At 50.9% G+C, this 20343-nt stretch overlaps 1 protein-coding gene across 1 annotated transcript in view; it reads left to right on the forward strand.

Moving 5' to 3' along the window:
* The first annotated feature begins 814 nt into the window (after positions 1-814).
* Positions 815-20343, forward strand: part of CALN1 (calneuron 1) — a 414925-nt gene continuing 395396 nt past the window's right edge. Inside the window, exon 1 of the mRNA XM_059693382.1 lies at positions 815-948. The gene's annotated coding sequence lies outside the window, so the exon portion shown is untranslated. The remainder of the gene's footprint in view (positions 949-20343) is intronic.

Genomic DNA, 20343 nt, shown 5'->3' on the forward strand with positions numbered 1-20343 from the left:
GTTTCTCAAGATTTTTTAGTGCACGCCCTCTGCGGTTAAGCTTAGAACAAGCTTTCTAAGGTCTGTGTTTCGACTTTTGCTTCCTCTCTCTGTTAAGAGCATTGCTGTTTAGCTTAAAGCTGCTATTTTACAAGTGAGAACATCCAGGCTCAGGAGGAGAAGGGCTACACATGTGGGCTCCCTCCTCGCCTTGCTCTGTGGCACAGCTATTTCTCCTGGTGCCCTACCTGTAAAATACAGGTGCCCGGGCGGTGGGTGGTGGCCATCTAGCTGGCTGCAGGCCACGTGCCTTTGCATCTGGGTGTTTGGAAGGTGGGCATGTGCATGGACAGGTATGTATGTGCACATGGACAAGCATGTGTGTGTACATGGGCAAGTATGTATGTACATGGGCAGGCATGTGTGTTTAAGGGTAGGCATGTGTGCATGCAGCTTACGTGGTGGGTGTCACCCAGCAGTGCTCCCAGGAGAGGAGCACAGCAAAGACCACTTTGTCCTGGGGTGCTGTCCGTCAGTTCCAAGTCTGGAGAGGGTGTCCCCGGAGCCATCGCACCCAAGGAGGCCGCCTCTCTCGCTGCTCTGGGAGACAGCCCGTGGACCACTGATGCCCTGTGGTTCTGATGCAAACCGTGCAGCCACGACCTTCCTGCCTGCACTTTTCCACCTTCACAGCTCCGTCTCCCTGCTGAAGTGAGGTCTGCAGGACGCTGTTCCAGCAGCAGCCACGGCAGCAGCCAGAGCAGCACCGGCACCCTCCAAATTGGGACTCTAGCCCTTTAAATCTGCTCAGTTACCAAAAAAGAAGAGGCACCAGACCCTGTTAATTAAAGCTCGCCCTGGTCCATCATTCTGAGGAGCTGCAGTGCTCTGCTCCTTCCTGATGGCTTAGAGCTTCTCCTTAACTCCCAGCCATGGATCTTGGAGAATTTCCCCCGAGATCAGCAGGAGGTATGATCCTTATCGATGGCACTCTGGGGCTTATGTGGCTCGAAATCAATAGTACAACCGACTGCATGGATGCTGCCTGGCCCCCCTTCCTTCCCCTCTTCCCCTCTGCCTCCTCTCCAGTTTCCCAGCTTGTGTTTAGTTGAGACAAATCAAGTTTTCATGGGTTTCAGAGGAAGGGGAGGGGCCGGGGGGTCTGGAGGTAGCTCCCAATGTGTTCGCTTCGGTCCTGGCTTCACCCGGCTGCCTCAGGGGCTGGAAGGAGCCAGGAAAGATGTTTCTTCAAGCTCGGGATCATGCAAACCCATCCCCTCCTGGCCGGGTCCCTTCCCTCCGGTTAGAATGAAAAGGGCATAACCCTGACTTGACTGGCTCCTTAAATCAATGAGCTGCCGGGTCAGTCTGAAGATGGCTGTGCCCGTTATTGGGAAACTCGCTGCATACAACTTTCTCTCCGTGCGTTGTCCCGGCAGGAACACCTGTCCCCCGGGCTCCCCTCCCCTGTTCTCTGAATGCTGCTCGGTGAAATGCTTGCTGCAGGATTTCAGGAATCCATACCCCTCTCCCTGTGCCTTTTGAGGAAACTCACTTCCAGGCGAGTGTAAGGTTCTGTTGCAAAGAGTTGTTTTTATTCAGGAATCTGCTCTAGCCTGGCAGAGAGGAGAGATTTATCTTCTTCTTTTTTTTTTTTTAACATCGCATTTTGCAAATTGTACTAAAGCCCAGAGAACATCTATCTGCAAATCCTTCTTTGATTTGTTTTTGCCCCCACGGCTTCCTCCTGGGAAATGCTCTTCTCGAGTCGTACCCGAAGGAAAGGTTCCCCTCAGTCAGCTTGACACGACTTCACAGATGTCCCTGAAAGCCAGGCCCTGGCGGAGGGAGCCATTTTCATCGCCTGAATAGCAGTCCCCAGGGGCCCGGAGCAAGGGGCCATGTGCCTTGAGAGGAGGCTTCCAAACAGCCCCCCCTGCCCCCCAGGAGAGTAGCTTAGGAGGGAAAGCCCTTGGACTGACTTTCCCAGGGGCTTTAAAACACGGTGGGCGATTGACATCGCTGTTGGAGCTTTGAGAGGGACCTGAGCCAACACAGCGCTCACAGGAGTGGGGATTTCCCCCCAAAGTCACTGCCAGCCGATCCTAAACTGTTTACACAAACAGTTACGGTGTGTGCAGCGACACCCTTTCCAATCCCCCAGCATAAGGCTGGGAACTTTCTCCGATGACTGTCCCGGAAGCCAGCATGTCTGCCTCCCAGATGCCACGGGTTCCATGTGATTCCAAGTCTCAGAATAATGAACTCTCAGCTGTGGCTTCGGCTAGGAGACTAGTCGCAGCTTGATGGAATTCCTAATCACCGTGCCCATCGGTGGGCTCCCTGATAGGTTCCCAGGGAGGCGGCCAGGGAGAGAGGTTTCCTGCAAACAGAAGCCACCGTGGAGGTAGGATGAGGGAAGCCCGAGCAGAATGAGGAGAGGAGGCCTGTGGGAGGCGGCATTCCGGGCTGGGTGCGTCCTCCCGGCTCTGCTTCCCAGCTGGTCTGTGACTGGCTCAGCGAGGGTCGGGCTCACGCCTGGGGCTGGGGATGTGAGTAGGACTGTGGTCCTGGAAGCAGGGTGCATCTATGACATAGATGGAGGGCCCAACCCGGGAGCTCCTCTCATAGCTCTTGTCCCCCACCTTCTGGGGAACCCACCATCCTGGGCCCTCTGCCCCTCCAGGTACTATTGCTCAAGAGTCCACACCCTTCTTCCGCCCAGAGAAACGGGGCTTCACAAAGTCCCTCCCAGGGGTAGATGGCACTGTTGTGTGATCATGTCCTTGGACTGGTGGGATCTGTGAACAGTGAGGAAAGGAGTAGACGGTTCCTTTGTGTCCATTTTTCTTTGCAACTTAATGATGTATGTATGTGTTTTGTTTTTAATTTACTGGATGGCTGCTGGCTTTCAAGGAGCTGTAAACAGATCCTAATGGAGCCTGCGTAGACCTGGCGACGTGGTGGTTTTGTGGTCCTCGGGGGTTCTTTCCGCGGCCTTGGCGGTGCTCCCATCACCAGGGTGTTGGAGTGGAAAGGGCACAGCCTTGGGGAGATGACAGGTCTTCACTGGCGTCTCAGTTCCCCATACTTGTGTGAGGCTACGCCAGTTACCTAATCATCTCTGGAGCCTCAGTTTCTTCGTCTGTAATATGGTGACGTTGTCTGGATTAAATGGAATAATTTAGCTAAAGTCTGTGCCCACAGAGGGTACAAAATAATGTTTTCCCCTTCCAATTGCAAGCATCTGCCTTGTGTTAAGTCAGTGGTTCTCAACCTTGGCTGCACATTAGAATCATCTGGGAATCTTTTTAAAATCCTGATTTCTGGGCCTCATTCCTCTGGAAATCAGGATTTTAAAAAGATTCCCAGGTGATTCTAATGTGCAGCCAAGGTTGAGAACCGCTGTGTTAAGTAAACCTTAACGGGGAGGGTGGAACCTTTTAAACAGGTCCAATGGCTCCCTCACTGATCCTGGACCCTGACGTCTCGGGGGCAGGGGCAACCTCTTCCGTGTCATCACACCCTCCCGATGGCCAGCATAGGACCCAGTGTGGGGCTGAAACTGCATAAAGCATTCATACACGAAGGTCTGTGGGCATTTAACCTTCAACATAGGTGATTTTTAATGACTAAGCGAAACCACTTCTCCCTCAATTCACTTAAGAAATACAACTGAGCCAGACAGATCAAAGAGTCCCATGACTGTAATCCATTCGGACTAAAATATGTCCTTTTGAGAACTGTAATAAAAGCACCTTCTGCACAAGGACCTGCGCCAGGTGCCTGTGGGTTCCTAGAGCGTCCCTGGGGCCAGGCAGCTGCCGAGGAGGGTCCAGGTGACCACTGCCTCCCCTGCTCATGGCTGCTTTCTCTTCCTCGTGCTCTGAAGAGGGAAAACAGCTCTAGTTGGAAGGAGGCACGTTCCCTGTCTCTCTGCTGTGTGGAACAACTCAATCAATATCTCAATCAATTAATCAATAAGTCTGTCTGTATGTAGCCACTATTATTGGGGAAAGTCATTGATTTAATACATATATATATATATATATATATATATATATATATATATATATATCAAAATAATGATAATAATAATAACCAATATCACCACTGCCACCGAATAGTCACTAGGGTCTCCTTGGCTCCCTGCTGGGTGTACTGGCCTGAGAGTGACAACAGCTCTGCTCTGGAGCAGGGGACCAGGAGTAGACAGGGTGCCCCTGGAAGACTGGTAGAGGCTATGATAAGCCAGAGCCAAGAATACTTGGGAACACAGGAGAGACGTTTAAAATGGTTCTTCTAACTACTGCATTGAGAAAAGGCTGTAGGTGGCAGCGGTGGAAGCAAGAAGGCCAGCTAGGAGGCACATAAAAAATCCCAGTACGAGGGGATGTGGCTAGACCAGGGGGAGCAGTGGAGGTGTGAAAAGTGGTAGGAATCTGGATTTTGAAAATTTTTTCTTTCCCTTCCTCCCTTCCTTCCTCCCTCCCTTCCTCCCTCCCTCCCTCCCTTCCTCCCTCCCTCCCTCCCTCCCTCCCTCCCTCCCTCCCTCCCTTCCTTCCTTCCTTCCTTCCTTCCTTCCTTCCTTCCTTCCTTCCTTCCTTCCTTCCTTCCTTCCTTCCTTCCTTCCTGATGATGGATTGGATAGTTGTGTGAGAGAAAGAGATGAGTCAAGGATGACTCAAGCTTCTTTGGCCTCCAGTGGGGATGACTGGGGGTGGAGCAGGTTTGGGAGAAGATCAGGAATTCAGTGTTTCTCCTGTTAACTTCAAGATGCCTGGTTGAGCATCCCGGCAGAGATGTTGAGTAGGCAGTCCTGAGTTCATGGCAGAGATCTGGGCTGGATACAGAGCCTTAGGAGCCATCAGAGCACAGTCGGTGTTTAAAGCTGTTTCAGATGAGGTCATCAGGAGGTGGGTTATGGATGGAGAAGACTAAGGACTGGATTTTAAGACGTTACAACTATTTACAGGTTAAAGAGAGGAGGTGAAGCCAATTGTGGAGACCGAAGAAGACTGTCTCTTCTGTTTAAGACAACTTACCCCCTTCCTGTACTCTATCTCCTCCCCTCTCCTGAGAGCAAGATTCATAGATCACCCTCCCCATTTTCAACTTAATCCCTTTCTCCTGGTTTCTTCCCACCTCCTCAGAGACCTGCTCAGATGGCGCTCATCTTAAAAATAACCTGTCCTTGACTCCTAAGTGCTCCATTAGCTTTTACCCTATTTTTCTCTTTTCCTCCATAGATAAATGTTTCTTTCAATATTAATTAAATAACTACTGTATGCCAGGCAAGAAGGATGTAGACACAAAAAATAGACTTTATCTACTTGAAAGAATATCTATTTATTTCTACCTTTTCTACTTCCATAAACCATTTTTGATAGCATTTTGGATGTATAATGGGACATAAAATATATAATTGTAAAGCAAGCCCCAAAATTCTGTACTAAAGAAAATACAATTTAGAATAGAAGAGCAAGCTCAGAAAAAATAAAATGCACAAATAAAGGTCAACAGGTGTATAAGAATATAATTGAGCCACCAATCTGATTCCAACTTCCTGGTCAGAAAAAGGAAATTCTTTTAAAAATTTAATCATCCAGAAATTTTTCATACCATGATTACATGGATCCATACCTTTTACACTGAACATCCTCTTTCACCAGCACCCAGAGCAAGAACCGGGACATAATTCACACCCCAGGCTCTCCCTTTGTGGTTATTTCTAGTCAGTACTCTCCACAAGGGGCTGACATGATCAATTTCCCCATTGCAAGCTTTTTGGGAATTACTTTTTGAGTTTCATTGCTCGTGAGATGATATGCGAGTTCCTCAAGGAAACATGTTTTCTGGAATTTAATTCTCAAAGAGTATTTTTTTCCCCCTGGGGTTTTATTTAAGAGACACTGAAAAACTTAGATAGACTATACCTTGGCTATTTCCATAGCATATTCTGGATGGCATATACACATATGTATTTATGTAATGAAATATAAAATTAGAAACTAAAGATAAAAATGGGCAAAGAGTGGCAGTTATTTAGCATCATTTGAAGTCTGATCGCGGACAGTCAGAAGTAGAACCTGCCAGAGGGACCTAGCAAGACAGGGGCCGGGGAGTGGCCCTCGGACTTGGAGAGTAGGAGGCAGCTGGCCCAGTTTCCTGGAGTGATGGAGGCAGAAGCCACACTGAGGGAGGACAAGAATAGACGTGGAGCTTTGATGTGATGGCTCTGAGTTGAGACCTCTATTTCTAGAAGGTCCATTCTCCTGGGAAGGAGAGGGTGGTAGGCAGTGAAAATTGCAAAACCCAAGGAAGGGTTTGGTTTATTTCTCAGTAGAATGGCAGAGACGGAATCATGGTCTTGGAGAAGTAGGTAGTCAAGAGAGAGAGGAGAGAGAGAAAGGGGAGAGGAAAGAAAAAGAAGCAAGTACCTAGATAAAGTCTCATACTGCACATGCACACAATCACACACACACAGACACATGCGCACACACACACAGGCGCACACACACTCAACCACTAACTTGGATTCTCCCTCTAACTTTTTCTGGCCACGGACCCCTCTCCTCGCCATCGCTCTCCTTTGTTTCGAAGCCAAATGGCCCTTAGCAACCGCACACGCTGTGGGGGCTCCCACAGGATGTGATCCAATCGGGCCTCTCCCTAAGGGAAGGGCGCTGTGGGACCTGCTGGACTTGATTTCAGCCATCTGTCCCACGATGTCAGGGCTGCAGGGGCCTGCGTGTCCTTATTTTCCAAATGAGGACACTGAGGCCCAAGCCTTCCTGTTGAGGAAGAGCCAGCAGCGGCAGAGCTGAGCCCCAGGCCTCTGGGGGGCTTGGTGGTGGCTTCAGCAGGCTCTGCCAGAGCCCGCCCTCTGGGCTCTCAAACCTGAGCATTTCTCAGATTGCAGCAAGCATCCGAATCACCCGAGGGTTTGTGAAGACCCAGATTCCCTGGGCCCCACCCTAGCATGTCAGATTCAGTGGGACTGACATGGGGCCAAGAGTTTGCATCTCTAACCGCCTCCCAGGTGATACAGAGGCTGCTGGCCAGGGGGGCACGCTCTGGGGACACTGCAGGGGAAGTGCTGTTGGCGGGGGTGACAGGGAGTGAGCAAAGGGAACCTGGCTCCTGGGAGCTTTCCCTTCGGGCTGCTCTCATTTCCCAAAGGTGAGGCCCGAATGAGGTGGAGGTGGCCAGCTGCCAGCCCTGAGAAGAAGAGCCACCCCCCCTTCTAGCCACCAAAGAGCCAAAGAATGCGGTGGGGCAGGCTGTGCTCTGAGACTAATCCTGGCAGAGTTGGGCTGTTGTTAACCAGGCTGTCCTTAACCGCAGCACAGCCTGGGCCATGACACCCCTGCCCACCCCTGGAGACAGTCACAGGGAACCTGCTGGTGGGCCCCGGGCTGGGGCTGGGAGAGTTCACTCCGCTTCCAGCAACTGGAGAGCAGCTCCCCTCCCTGTCCCCAGGGGAAGGGGGAGTGCCTTGCTGGGTGGGACCCAAGGTTTTTCTTCTGCATATTCCATTATCTTAGGGCTCAGAGCATATGTCAAATGAATTCTGTGTCTGGCAGGTTATTACGCACTGAATTAGTGTGGTGAAATAAAAACTATAATAAAGCCGTACCAGACTCTTAAATTGTTAAAATTTATTATAAAATGTGCATAGTTATGAACTGATTTTTGCCCGTGTGCATTTGCCTGTGCCTGAAGGCAGAGAAGATGAAAAGTGACTCTGTCAACAGGAGGCCCGGAGTGGCTCCTGGAATTCTCCACAGTCCCAAGGGCAGCACATGCCCAAGTCCCGGGGAGCACCGGGCCGCTCCCCATGCTGATGCCCACCGCTCTCCAGGCTGCAAGTCTCGGGCCCAGGGGAGGGAGGCTGTCCCCTGCAAGATGATCGGGCCAGCCCTGCTGAGGGTGGCGTGCGTACACGGGGCTTGTGCTTCTCCAGTGTTTGCACCCGGAGGCTCCCTCCAGTCCTGGGACCCAATGTTCGAGCTCCGGAAAGCTGTTGCAAATGGGCTTCCCCCGTGTTCTTTCTGCCATATCCTCAGGCCTGTTTCCTACTCTGCCTTTTGAGAACCTTAGAAGGTGCCAGATTTTCCTGGGCCCAGCTGAGACCCCCCGAGGAGCCAGGCACTGGCTGCCCAGCCTCCTGAGCCTTCTCCAGAAGTGAGCGGGTGATTTCTCCCCGCTGTCCCGCTGTGGGACGTTGGAGGATGGCACTTTCTCGGTTGCAGAGAGAGATGCTCAGGAGTGATCCCAGGACGGAAGGGGCTTCCTGCACATTCTGAATCAGGTCCTGGGTTGCGGTTGTTGACCCTGATGCCAACCCCCTGATGGGGGCTGTTGTCAGCCAAGTGACATCCTCCTTGGCTTTTCAGCCTTAGCCACCCAGAGACCAGCTAGACTGTAAATTCACTTGAAGCTGGAGGTGCTTTGGCCAAGAAAAAGTGGGCGAGAAAAGCTCAGAATGTTTCCCAAACATAAGGCTGAAAGTGTGCTTTCCTCTCTGCCACTGTACCCTGGAGCTGCCCTTGGGGGCACTGCGGATTCCACCCCGAGCATCCAGGACCCCAGGCACCGTCTTCAAGTCCTGGGGGCACTGGGCCCTGATCATGGGGACTCTCAGCCTGACCTGTGTGGTCCATGTGAACTGAAAAACACAGGGCCAGCGTGGGAGACCTCCGAGGTCCCTCTGGGAGGTGTGCTCCAGCCTGTTTCTATTTAGTCCCTATGTAGAGGCACTGCCCACGTCTGAGCCTGAGTTCACCATCAGTGCACCCCAAAGTTTGAGGTCCTGCTTCCTGTGGATGTACTGCTTTTGTTGGGACCCCAGTTAACCCACTTTCTGACCCGGGGACACTCAGCCTGCCATTTGAGTGAGGAGTTGTGAGGAAGGTGGCCTGTATTTTCAAGACTATTGGATGGTGCAGGTTGCTTTCTCCCCTCCAGTTACTGATTTGGAGAAAATGAAATGATACCAGCAGAAATGTAAGCCACCTAAGGTCCAATGGCAATCCGAAACCCTAAATTCTCCCTCTTCTTCTCTTTGCCCCATCAAAGCCGACAGAGAGTCCACGGGGAGAGCAGGGAGAGTAACAGTGTTTGGCTTCAAACAGACTGATGGGTTCATTCCTTTCCCACCTCCCCTTGGCATGGCTGCAGGGTGCGCACACAGCATAGCAAGATTGCATCAATATGTAACTGTGAATGAAATCTGGTAAGTTCATCAGCATCGTCTCTTTGGCCTGGCACAGTGATTTCCTAGTTTTAAAAGACAGTGAAGTTGCTGATGTGAGAGCTGGTGCCTGTGGAAGTGGATCATAATGTGGCCAACTTTGGAGAGCCAGTTATAAATTCCCACACTGTCCCCAAGAGATGCAGGGTGGTTTGCACCGATGCCTATGCCACTGTCAGACATAAATCAATGAAGTTCAATGGACAAAGAAAATAAGACAAGGAAAGCAAGTGTGGCTCCAGGAGGGAAGTTAGGACACAAAATTCATGACATCAGACCCTGTAATTTGCTAGAGGTGGGACTCTGGGCTGTCCTGAGCTTTCTCTTGGCCAACACAGAGACATAAACAGTCCCTCGTTGCAGACCCAGCATCCTTGCAATAGAAGCAAAGCAGTTTGCTCAGAAAAGGCACAGCTATTCCTGGTACTGGGGGCAGGGAGAAGTCTCCCCCTGGGCCTCACAGAGAGGACATGGCTACTGCAACAGTGTCCCAGCGGCCTTACTGTCCACATGGCAAGGCGTTTGCTAGGGCTACCTCTTGGAACATTCCTCAAGGAAAGGGGTTACTTAGGGGGATAGAACTGAAGGTCTGACTCAGTCTTAATCAGAGACTAGATTACCTATGATGGGCTGCCTTTCTTTAAAGCCATTTGATGAGGAGTGATTCCATGGTGTGGTGTCAGAGGCTGCTGCGGTGTCTAAGGGGTGTGTGTGTGTGTGTGCGTGTGTGTGTGTGTGTGTGTTTGGGGGATGGTAAAGGACAGGGGTGCACTAAGGGGTTATATACCCCAAGCCCTCAACCTTGTTCCTGTAATACTGGGTTCCTCATAAGATTTACTTGAATAGGGGGGTCCCCACTACTCATCATGGCTTAAAAGTCATCATTTAGAAAAATGGATTGACGTAATTCAATGGGTGGTTGTTTTCCCAACTGTGTGAGCACTGAGCAATGAATTTTGAGCTAATTCTCCTTGACAAGTGCCTGGAGGGCAGCATCCCTGGGCTGCTGGTTGGATACAACCCCATATGCTTGAACAGTTGGTGGAGCTGGAGGTGGCCCTGAAATCCTCTCATGAACCCCAAGGAGGTGACCAGGACACCTTCCTGCACAGAACACCATTCAGGATGTGGCTATTGCCAGGCCCGGCCCCCAGTGCTGGCGTCTCTCCCGATTGGTCAGTGTTCCACTGGCACCCATCTCGACTGGGCAGTGCCTGCCCCCTAAGGGCTGTCACGCGTTCTGAAGGCTCGCCTACCTGGGAGCAGTACTGCGGAACTCCTCCAGAATTGGGGGTCCCATGCGGAGTCCAGGCCATGGCCTAAGAGCTCCCCAAACTCTGGTCATGGCCAAAAAAACTGTCACATAGAAAAAATGGAAATAACTACCACGGTCATCAACCTCTTTATAGAAACCCATTATGTGTCACTGTAGACATCATCATTTCCTCTGATATAAACCGGCCACAGATTAAACACCTGGATCCTGGAATGAGCTGACTTCACACACATAATTTTTACTCCAAGGCAGTTCAGTGATGGCAAGTGGTTTTGAAAAATGATGACATTGGGTTTCAACATAGCCGATCTACATGCTTTCTTTTTGGCAATAATTAGAGATCAAAGTCACTTGTCTGTAATCGCCACTACTGATTCATGAGCATAAAACCGTGCCCTCTGCTCTAAAGACAACACGATTACTCTGTTCTCTGTCAGTGTTCATTTCATCTAGAAGGGACCTCAAGTTCTAAGAGAGGAAATAGGAGGAAAAAATACAATTCTGCTTTGCGGCACAGTCATATTTTTGGGTGCTTTCTATGCACCCTTTGCTATTCTGGTTGCTGGGGAGCGAGCAAGGCACAGACCGATAAGGTTCCTGCTCTTGGCTCACACTCTAATGTGGAAGACAAGAAACCTTAGCAAATACATCTCTTATGATTTGAGCTAATGCCCAAATCCGAACCCACTTGAGGCTGGTGCCCTTCAATTTCCTTTTCTCTTGAGTGTGGATCCCATTTTCCTGCTTGCTTGTACATCCAGTCATTCTGAAGTGTCCCTGGACTGTGGAAATGCAATGTAGAGACTGGGGTTCTGTTCTGTTCATCTGCAGAGAGTATTGATTTGTTTGTCGGTGTGTTTGCTTTAGCAGGAAGTTACCTTGGCTGGACGGCAGCTAAAGTGTCCGTTCTGTCTTCTGAGGGTTAGTGGGCTGCTTGAGTCTTGCCCTGGGAGTCGACCAGAAGTTTGGCAGAATTATGATATTGGGGTCTCCCCCTCTGTGATCCTCTCTGTTCCAATATGTTCCTCATACTTTCTAGCTGCTGGGGACGCTCTGAATTCTGTCTTCTGAATCCTCAACAGTAAGACTCCAATTTCTAGCCTCATTGGTCACTGACGGGGGTGAGCGTGGGGAGGGGGCTGCCTTCAGGTAAAAACCACAAAAATGGGAATTCGCCTGGAGCCTTTGTAACCTTATAATACCAACTCCCCTTCAGTTTCTTCTCCAGGGGCTTTTGGGCACGGTCTTTGATATAATGCCCAGAATTTATGGTTGCTACTTGTACGAGAGTTGGTTTAATATGAGCTACTCTGTGATGATTAGAAGTAGAACTCCCAAATGTAGCAAACAAAGCAATCAGATAATCTCAGAGAGTGACAAATGCTATGATGGGGATAAAATAGGACAGAAGAGTGTCTGGAGTGTGTATGTGGTGGGGGCACTTCACCTGAGTGACTGGGGAGAGTCCTTAGGAGGTGACATTGAGCTGGGACCTGAATGCTAAGGAGAAGCCGGATGTGAATGGATTTGGGCAAGAGCGCTCCAGGGGGAGCATCAGGTAGACACATGCTGAGGCAGGAGAGTGTGGTGTGCTGGAGAGGCAGGGAGTAGGCCGTCAGAGAGGAGGGCGACAACTAGAGGGCGACAACTAGGGCTCACAGGGCCTCACAGAGCATGGTGCAGCAGTGGTGTTTTATTCCACGGATGATGAGAAATCACAGGGGGATTTTAAGCAAGGCATCATGGGATCTATTTTATGCTTTCAAATAAATGGCACCTGTAAATTGTGAGGGTGAATTTCAGATGCGCAAACATTTATGCAGAGACGGGCAAGAGTGGAAACAGGCTGCTGTGATGGTCCAGGTGGGGAAGATAGAAGGTTGGGCAAGAGCGGTGCCCACAACAGGCCCTTCCCACTGGGGGTGATGGGCCCCAGCAGCATGGAGTCTGAATGAGCAGCAAACAGGGATCAGTGCTGACCATCGCTGGTCACTGTTCCCAGAACCAAGACCAGATGAGGTTGACAGAGGGGTTCCTAAGAAACCACTCCTAGGGGGGTAAGTTCAGCTCAGCGATCTGCCCTGCCCCGCCCTGCCTGTCGCTGTGGAGCCTGGGAAGGTCAGGCTGGAGGTGTTTCAAGTAGGAGCCTCCCAGGCATGAGATGGGCCAAGAGCCTGTCAGGCCGGCTGGGCGGGGCCCACACCCGCTCTGGGCCTCAGCCAGATGGGGCTCTTCCAGTCAGCCCCGAGGTAAGTGGACTCAAGCCTGGGCCTCATATTCTGCCACTCCCGGGGTTTCCTTCATTTTCTGGAAGAAAACAGAAGAACACCCCTCCTGGTTTCCCAGTCTAAGCTGGGGTGCCAGCACAGCCAGCAGAGAAGCCCCCAACGGGGGCAGCAGCCCACCCTTGGTCTGAGCGCTCTGCTCCTGCTCGGCTGGGGTTCTCGACATGTTTGGCTCCTTCAGAGGCAACGTGGAAAGAGGAGGATGCCAGTGCAATGACGGAACCTCTTTCCCAGAGCCAGCAGGGCCGTCTCGCTGGGCCAAGAGGGGCAGGGGGGCAGCTCAGGCTTTGGACTCTGTGTACAAATGGGCCTGGGTTCAAATCCAGCTCTGCCACTTTCTGGGTGTCCACCATCACCCACATTCTGCAACCTTTTCAATCCCCTTTCCTGATCGGCCAGTGGACCCGAACCCCTCCTGCTGCCTGGGGGGCCGTGAGGGGAGAGGAGATGCTAACAGCTTCTGCAAAGTGCCGCGTGGACTCGGCCACAGGAAGCGCCGAGTCAAAGTGAGCGGCAACAATAATGATAGTGTATCGCTTTTCCTAAATGAGCTGCCGGTCAGAATGAGGATGTACTACTCACAGCGTCTCAGACCAGAGGCCCTGGGGCACCTCTGGCTTGAGGGTCACAGTCCCTGGCAGGAGGCGAACAAGAGGTGCCCTCAGTGACGCTGTGCGGGTGCGATAGACACGGCAGCAAGCGCTCTCTGTCGAGGTCCTGCAGCAACAGAGATGCTGGCAGAGGGGTCAGGCTCGTGAGGCGGGGCCGGAGAGTTGATCAAGTCACGAGGCAGAGAGTTGATTAAATCTTACCCCCAGGAGCGAACCCTCAGAGATGGGCGCAGCCTCAGTCCCACCTCAATCCATAGCTCGTCTAGAATGGGCCTCCGTAAAGAAGGTAGAAGCGAAGAAGCGTGGACTAAAACAATCCCGTTCTCCCCCACGTGTTTGTTTTTGCGGGGCCCATGGCTCGGAGGCAAGATGGGTGGGGTTTGCGCATCTGAAATTCACCCTCACAATTTACAGGTGCCATAGGTCAGGGCACTAAAAGTTTTGGTCTCTAGTTCTAGGAACTTTAAACTTTAAAATACTTTAAATATGTGAAAGCCCTGGATGTTGGCACTGAAGCTGGGCCTCTGCTGTAGGGGGCGGCTGGAGCTAACAGGTCGGGGTCTCATGCACTTGAAGATGGGCGGGGCACCTTTTCTGTCAATCACAGTGACATGCAATATTACATTCGTTTCAGGTGTACAACACAGTGATTAGACATTTGTATTCCTTACAAAGCGATCCCCCCATAAGTCTGGTGCCCATTTGACTCCATATGTAGTTATTACAATACTAGAGGCCCGATGCACGAAATTCGTGCAAGGGGCTCAGCCCCCACCTGCTACGGCGGCCACCTCTGCCTCGGCCCCCACCGGCCATGGCTTCGTCCAGAAGGTGGTCCGGAAGGACGTCTGGTCTAATTAGCATATTATGCTTTTATTATTATAGATTATTGACTGTGTTCTCTAGCTGTACTTTACATCTGTGACGTTTTTATAACTGGCAATTTGTACTTCAGAAGTATCTTCTTAAGATCCCTCAAAGCAAGGGGCTCAGTCTGGAATTTGTCACACGTCGGGGGCTGGTGCTGGCATCTCTCTGCTGCCTTCCTGGGACTCGGCCTGTCTCAGAGGCTCCTACTCGGGGTCAGGAAGCCGGACCCTCCCCCATCTGGCAGGAGGGCACACACTGGGATGCGTGAATTTTCCAGGAAGCTGATTATACAATGTGTGCCCCCCTTCTCCTGTGCCCAGGTGGTGGTTGTCTAGAAATGGTAAATGTATGGCTATAGGCATCCCTGTACCAGGTGCTGGGGGTAATGTGGTGAATGTGGAGACTGTTGTCCTCTGGAGGGCGCAGTGGACAGAGTCTTACCTGTGATGAAGAGAGGGCAAGAATAGCCAGCCAGGGTGGGGAGGTCCAGGGGGAACTTGGTTACCCCAGGATTCCTGGTTGGGGCTCAGGGCACAAGGCAGTGCTGGGAGTCTAAGGCCTGTCGGTGAGTCTCAGGGCAGCCCCGTTACCCCAGACCCAATGCGGCCCCTACCATCATGGCCAAGGAACACGGAGAACTCATGGGCTCCTCTCCTCGCCGTCCTCAGAGCTTCTGCCAACACTGCCACCAAGAGTAATAAGCATGTAGGAACTAATTACACATCTGAACAAATCTGTTTCAGTCTACTGGATTGAACATAATCATATTAAAATATAATGAATACAGTCAAACACGCAATGTGTGATGGAATAACCACTTAGGAACCAGCACGCTGTTGGTTTAGGTCCTAATCTATTGCCTCGCACCCCGATGCAGGCTTGTCCACACAAATTAGTGGCGCTTCTGCGCCCTGATTTTGCTGTCTGGCGTTTCATCTTTGTCCTATTTGGAGCGCAGGGGTGGAGAAAGGGTTGCAGGATGTTTTTGGCATGCTGGGGACCACAGCCCTCATCCCTCTGAGCAAAGTCCATTGCACGGGTGGCCTTGCCAATCCCATGCATTGTGTGGGAGGCCTCGCCCACATCTTCCTGAGGAAGGGACTGAATAGCACTGGCCCTTCCCAGACCCCCAGCTTCCAGACGCCAGCCTGGACCTTCCTCAGCTGGACTTACCGAGCACAGCCCCGGGTCTCAGCCTGGATTAGACTCAGGCCTCTACGGGGAATCCCTGAGCTGCCCGGGCTCCTCTGGCAGCTGACCCGGCACCTGGAGCACGCTTTGGCTCAGCCACGGCCTCGGCTTCAGCTCCCCACGGCTTCTTCCTGCTGCCTTGCATTCTCTGCCTCCTGCCCAAGCCCAGCCCAGCCTAGTCCTCAGCTGAGTCCTCAGTGGAGTGCAACATGGCAGGTGGAATTGGGAAGTGCTGAGTAGAGTGAAGGGGCGAGTAAGGGCATCTGCGGTCGGTCGGCTTCGGGAAGAGCAGCCCCCCATGTGAAAGCAGATGGAGCCCGCCAACTCTGTCTGTGTCTGTGCTGCCCCTAGATGGGACCCCGGGCCCTGGGATACACCGGAGACAGGCACCCGGGAGACTGGGGTGAGGGAAGCCACAGGTGAGAGAGCCCGCTATACTCCCTGAAATGGGAAATCAGCTGATTTACTGTTTGAACAGTCTGGGCTCCCAGCTTCTCTTTAAACATGATGCCTGGAGGTGCTGGCCCCACCCCCCCAGCCCCCTCCCCCGCCTGTAGCACCTGCCAGCTGGTGGCAAGCTGTGGCTGCCCCTTGGGATGAGGCGGGCCATTCCACCATGTGGTCCTGCCACCTCCTGCATTCCATTCGGCTGCTTTGCCTCTCTCCAGGGCTGCTCAGCCCCGTGGGCATTTGAGTCACCACACCCTGAGTTCTATGAAGGAGATGACGCTGAGGAATGAGCAGTGGAGCGCACACCAGGGGACTTAACCCTAGTGCCCCAGCTGAGGAAAGCGTGCTAACCTTGTCTTGGCCAGCGTGGGCTGCATAACAAAATCCCATGGACTGGGAGCAGGGAGGTGCGGGGGGGTGGGGGTGGGGTGGGAGGTCATACACAGCAAACATTTCTCACAGTCCTGGAGGCTGGACCTCTGAGACACATGGAGAGAGAGAGAGAGAGAGAGAGAGAGAGAGAGAGAGAGAGAGAGAGCTCACTTCCTTTTTTATAAGGTCACACACAGACCTATGAGATTAGGGTCCTATCCTTATGACCTCATGTAACCTTAATTACTTCTTTAAAGGCCCTGTCCCCAAATATAGTCATACTGGGGGTTAGTGCTGCTACCTGTGAATCTAGGTGAGCATAATTCAGTCCAGAGCGTACCTGGGATTCAGGATGTCCATTTAGAAGCAAAAGGGCAGCTGTGGGGAAGGGAAGTAAATGACCCCTAGGAGTCTGGCCATCGGGCTTGCCACGAAAATGCTAACAGGCACACTTGTGGAAGGGATGGGCTGGAAACTGGAAGGCTGGGGGCACAGAGCACAGGTTCCCTGGTGCACAGCTCCTGCCTCCCAGTGGTCCCAGGAGACGTACAATGCATGGAAAATTTGGCATATACTCCCTCAGACACTTGTTTGGACTATCCTTCTTGGCAGTTCATACTGGACATTTCCAGACTCTGCTACTGGGTCGTATCTCTGGAGAGCTCGGTGCTGCCACACTGGGGTGAGGAGAGCGGTGGGAGGATCAGGGAGAGTGATGTGAGGGTCCTCCCACCACCCACCACGAGACCCCCTGGTGTCTGGCGTCAGGAAGGCCTCTGGCCTGGGAGAGAAGCTGTGTGATCTTTGGAAGTGTCTCTGTCCCTCTGAGCTCCAGCCTTCCCAAAGTGAACGGGGAGTGCCTGGTTGGTCTCCTGCACAGGTTGCTTTTTGGATTTTAGCATGTAATTGTAATCCCTGGCTAAGGCTCCAGCCCTGTTGTGGGCACACAAAATGAGTGGCCCGGTCCCTGTCCCGCGTGGACTGTCCAGGCCTCCTTTACACTCCCTGGATCCTCCCACAATCTGATTCCAGAATCAGCCTTCCACCCCACTGCTCCCACCTGGTGAGGGCGATGAGAAGATATGGCATTAGCTCATAATTAAGTTATTAACTGCCAAAGCTTAATTGCTTTTGGGAGTATTTTAATTTTAATAGGGGACTCTTAAAAACAGAGAGCCTTGGAGACAGTGGAAGGAAGGAGAACGTGTGTGTGTGTGTGTGTGTGTGTGTGTGTGTGTGTGTGTGTGTGTAGCAGAACCTGCTTCAGCAACTTCCTCCAGGATGCCCAGCAGTGAAAAAGCAGATACTAATGTCCACCCATGTAGGAGGCGGCCCGCAGGTGTGAAGGTTGGTTCCCGGTGGCAGCCTGCGTGGCCTTCAGGGAGCTGGCAGGACCAGGACCTGCTGTGGGCAGGAGGCAGATGGGGATGAATATTGTCCTACCTGGAAAGCCAGGCCTGGGCTGAGGCCTCCATGATGTGGGAGCTTCTGTTTGGGGTGGGAGAGGGGTCTTCCAGAGACTGCTGGGGGGGGGGGGGGGCGGCACTGGGGTTTCTCTTGATTTGGAATGTGGGGTATTTTTGCTGTCCCAGTTTCTTTTTCCCAAACTGGGTTCAGTGGGGCAAGGTGGGGGATGGGGCTAGGGGGTCATCTAGTGGCTGGCCCAGAAACCAAAGGGCACGCATCTCACCTGTGCTGCAGATGACAACGGGGCCCTGGCTGGGCCAGGGTGGGGTTCAGGCTGCAGTCAGCCTTCTGAGTCCATACTTGGGAGCCACCTGAGTACCTGTCGTCGTCTGGGGAAGAGCTCCAATGTGGCCTGATTCCAGCCGGGGAGCCTGGTGCCCTGGGGGCAGGGCCCTAGTGAGGGAACATGGTGGAGGAGGCAGGGACCAGGGCCCACGCAGGGTTCATGACAGAATATGGGGCGCCCCAAAGCAAAGGCAGCGCTCCTGTCCCCAGAGTTGCTGACATGCTGGAGAGAGGCGGTCGAGTGCCGTATTTGTCAACCACGGTCATGCCATGGCACACATGGCAGGTGACAATATGTGTGTGGTGTGCTAGGTTAACAGAGAGGCTGCTGGTGGCCAGAGGGACCCTGCCAGGACACTCCGGTGAACCCAAGGGCTGGAGGAGGGGCACTGGCCTGGCACTCCTGGAGCCTATTTGCAGCAACTTCATGGGCCCTGAAGGGAGAGCGGGTGAGGAGCATGCCTGGGAGCACAGCTGGCGAGTTCCTGCCACTCACCAGTCCTGGGCCTGGTGCCTCAGTCTCTTTGTCTCTAAAGTGTTAATATCAGTCCCTGCCACCCAGGGTTGTTATGAGGACTCAGTGTGAAGTACCTAGAAGTTCGCCTGGCATGAGGTTCTTAATATGTGTCAACTATTACCAGGCATTTCACCCAACTCAGGAAACTCTCTATTGTTTTCTACAATGGCTGTACCAGCCTGCATTCCCCGCTACAGGGCACATCCTCACCAACACTTGCTGTTTGTTGATTTAGTGATGATATGAGGTGATATCTCACTGTGGTTTTAATTGGCATTTCTCTGATTATTACTGACATTGAGCACCTTTTCATAGGTTTATTGATCATCTGTATGTCTTCTTTGTAAAAGTGGCTATTCGGGTCCTTTGCCCATTTTTAAATTGGACTTTTGTTTTCTTGATGTTCAGTTGTATAAGTTCTTTATAAATTTTGGAAATTAACCCCTTGTCAGATATACCATTGGTGAATATGTTTTCCTATTTAGTGGGTTGTCTTTTCATTTTGTTGATGGTTTCCTTTGCTGTGCAGAACCTTTTTAGTTTGATGTAGTCCCATTTGTTTATTGTTATTTTTATTTCTCTTGCCTGAGGAGATAGATCAGAAAAAATTTTGCTTTGAGAAATGTCTGAGGTTTTACTGCCTATATTTTCTTCTAGGATTTTAATGGTTTCATGACTTACATGTAAGTCTTTTACCCATTTTGAGTTTATTCTTGTGTACGGTGTAAGGAGCTGGTCTAGTTTCACTTTTTTGCATGTATCTGTCCACTTTTCCCAACACCATTTAATGAATAGACTGCCTTTACCCAATAGTATGTTCTTGCCTTTTTTTTGTCAAATATTAATTGATCATAAAGACATGGGTTTATTTCTGGGCTCTCTGTTCTGGTCCATTGATCGATATGTCTGTTTTTATGCCAGTACCATGCTGTTTTTATTACTATGGCCTTCTAATATAGTTTGATATCAGGTAGCATGATACCTCCAACTTTGTTCTTCTTTCTCAAAGTTACTGAAGCTATTTGAGGTCTTTTGTGGTTCCATGTAAATGTTCGAAATATTTGTTCTGCTTCTGTGAGGCATGCCATTGGTATTGTCATAGGAATTGCATTGAATCTATAGATTGCTTTGGGTAGTATGGAAATTTTAATTATGTTGGTTCTTCTAATCCATGAACACGGTCTACACTTCTTCTTCTTTGTATCTTCCTCAATTTCTTTCTCCCGTATCTTAAAATTTTCTGAGAACAAGTCTTTTACCTCCTTGGTTAAATTCATTCCTAGTTACCTTATTTTCTTGGTTGCAATTGTAAATGGGATTGTTTTCTTAGTTTCTCTTTCTGAGAGTTCATTATTTGTGTATAAAAATGCAATAAATTTCTGATGTTTATTTTATATCCTGCTACTTTACTGAGTTCATTTATCAGTTTTAGTAGGTTGTTTTTTTTTTTTTTGTGGCGTTTTCTATATGCAATGATGGTAAATTTGCAGGATTTACCGTTTTCTATATGCAACACTTTTCTTAAATTTCTTTACTATTATTAGTAACAACCTATTTGCCACTTACTTTATAAGTGACAATTATGACTCCACTGCATAGAGACACCACGTTTGAAAACAATTGCTGTAACAATGCCATGGACCAACGGAGTGTCTTTAACTGTAGAAATTCTAGCCATTGTGATCGGCTGTGACAGGGATGGGTGGGGGTGGATTGTTTGGAATGCATCACAGTGCTTCCTGTAGGTAGTTGACTTTATAACATCTGACACTCATTCAACAAAC

The sequence above is a fragment of the Myotis daubentonii genome, chromosome 4 (assembly GCF_963259705.1).
Source record: "Myotis daubentonii chromosome 4, mMyoDau2.1, whole genome shotgun sequence".
Classification (NCBI taxonomy): domain Eukaryota; kingdom Metazoa; phylum Chordata; class Mammalia; order Chiroptera; family Vespertilionidae; genus Myotis; species Myotis daubentonii.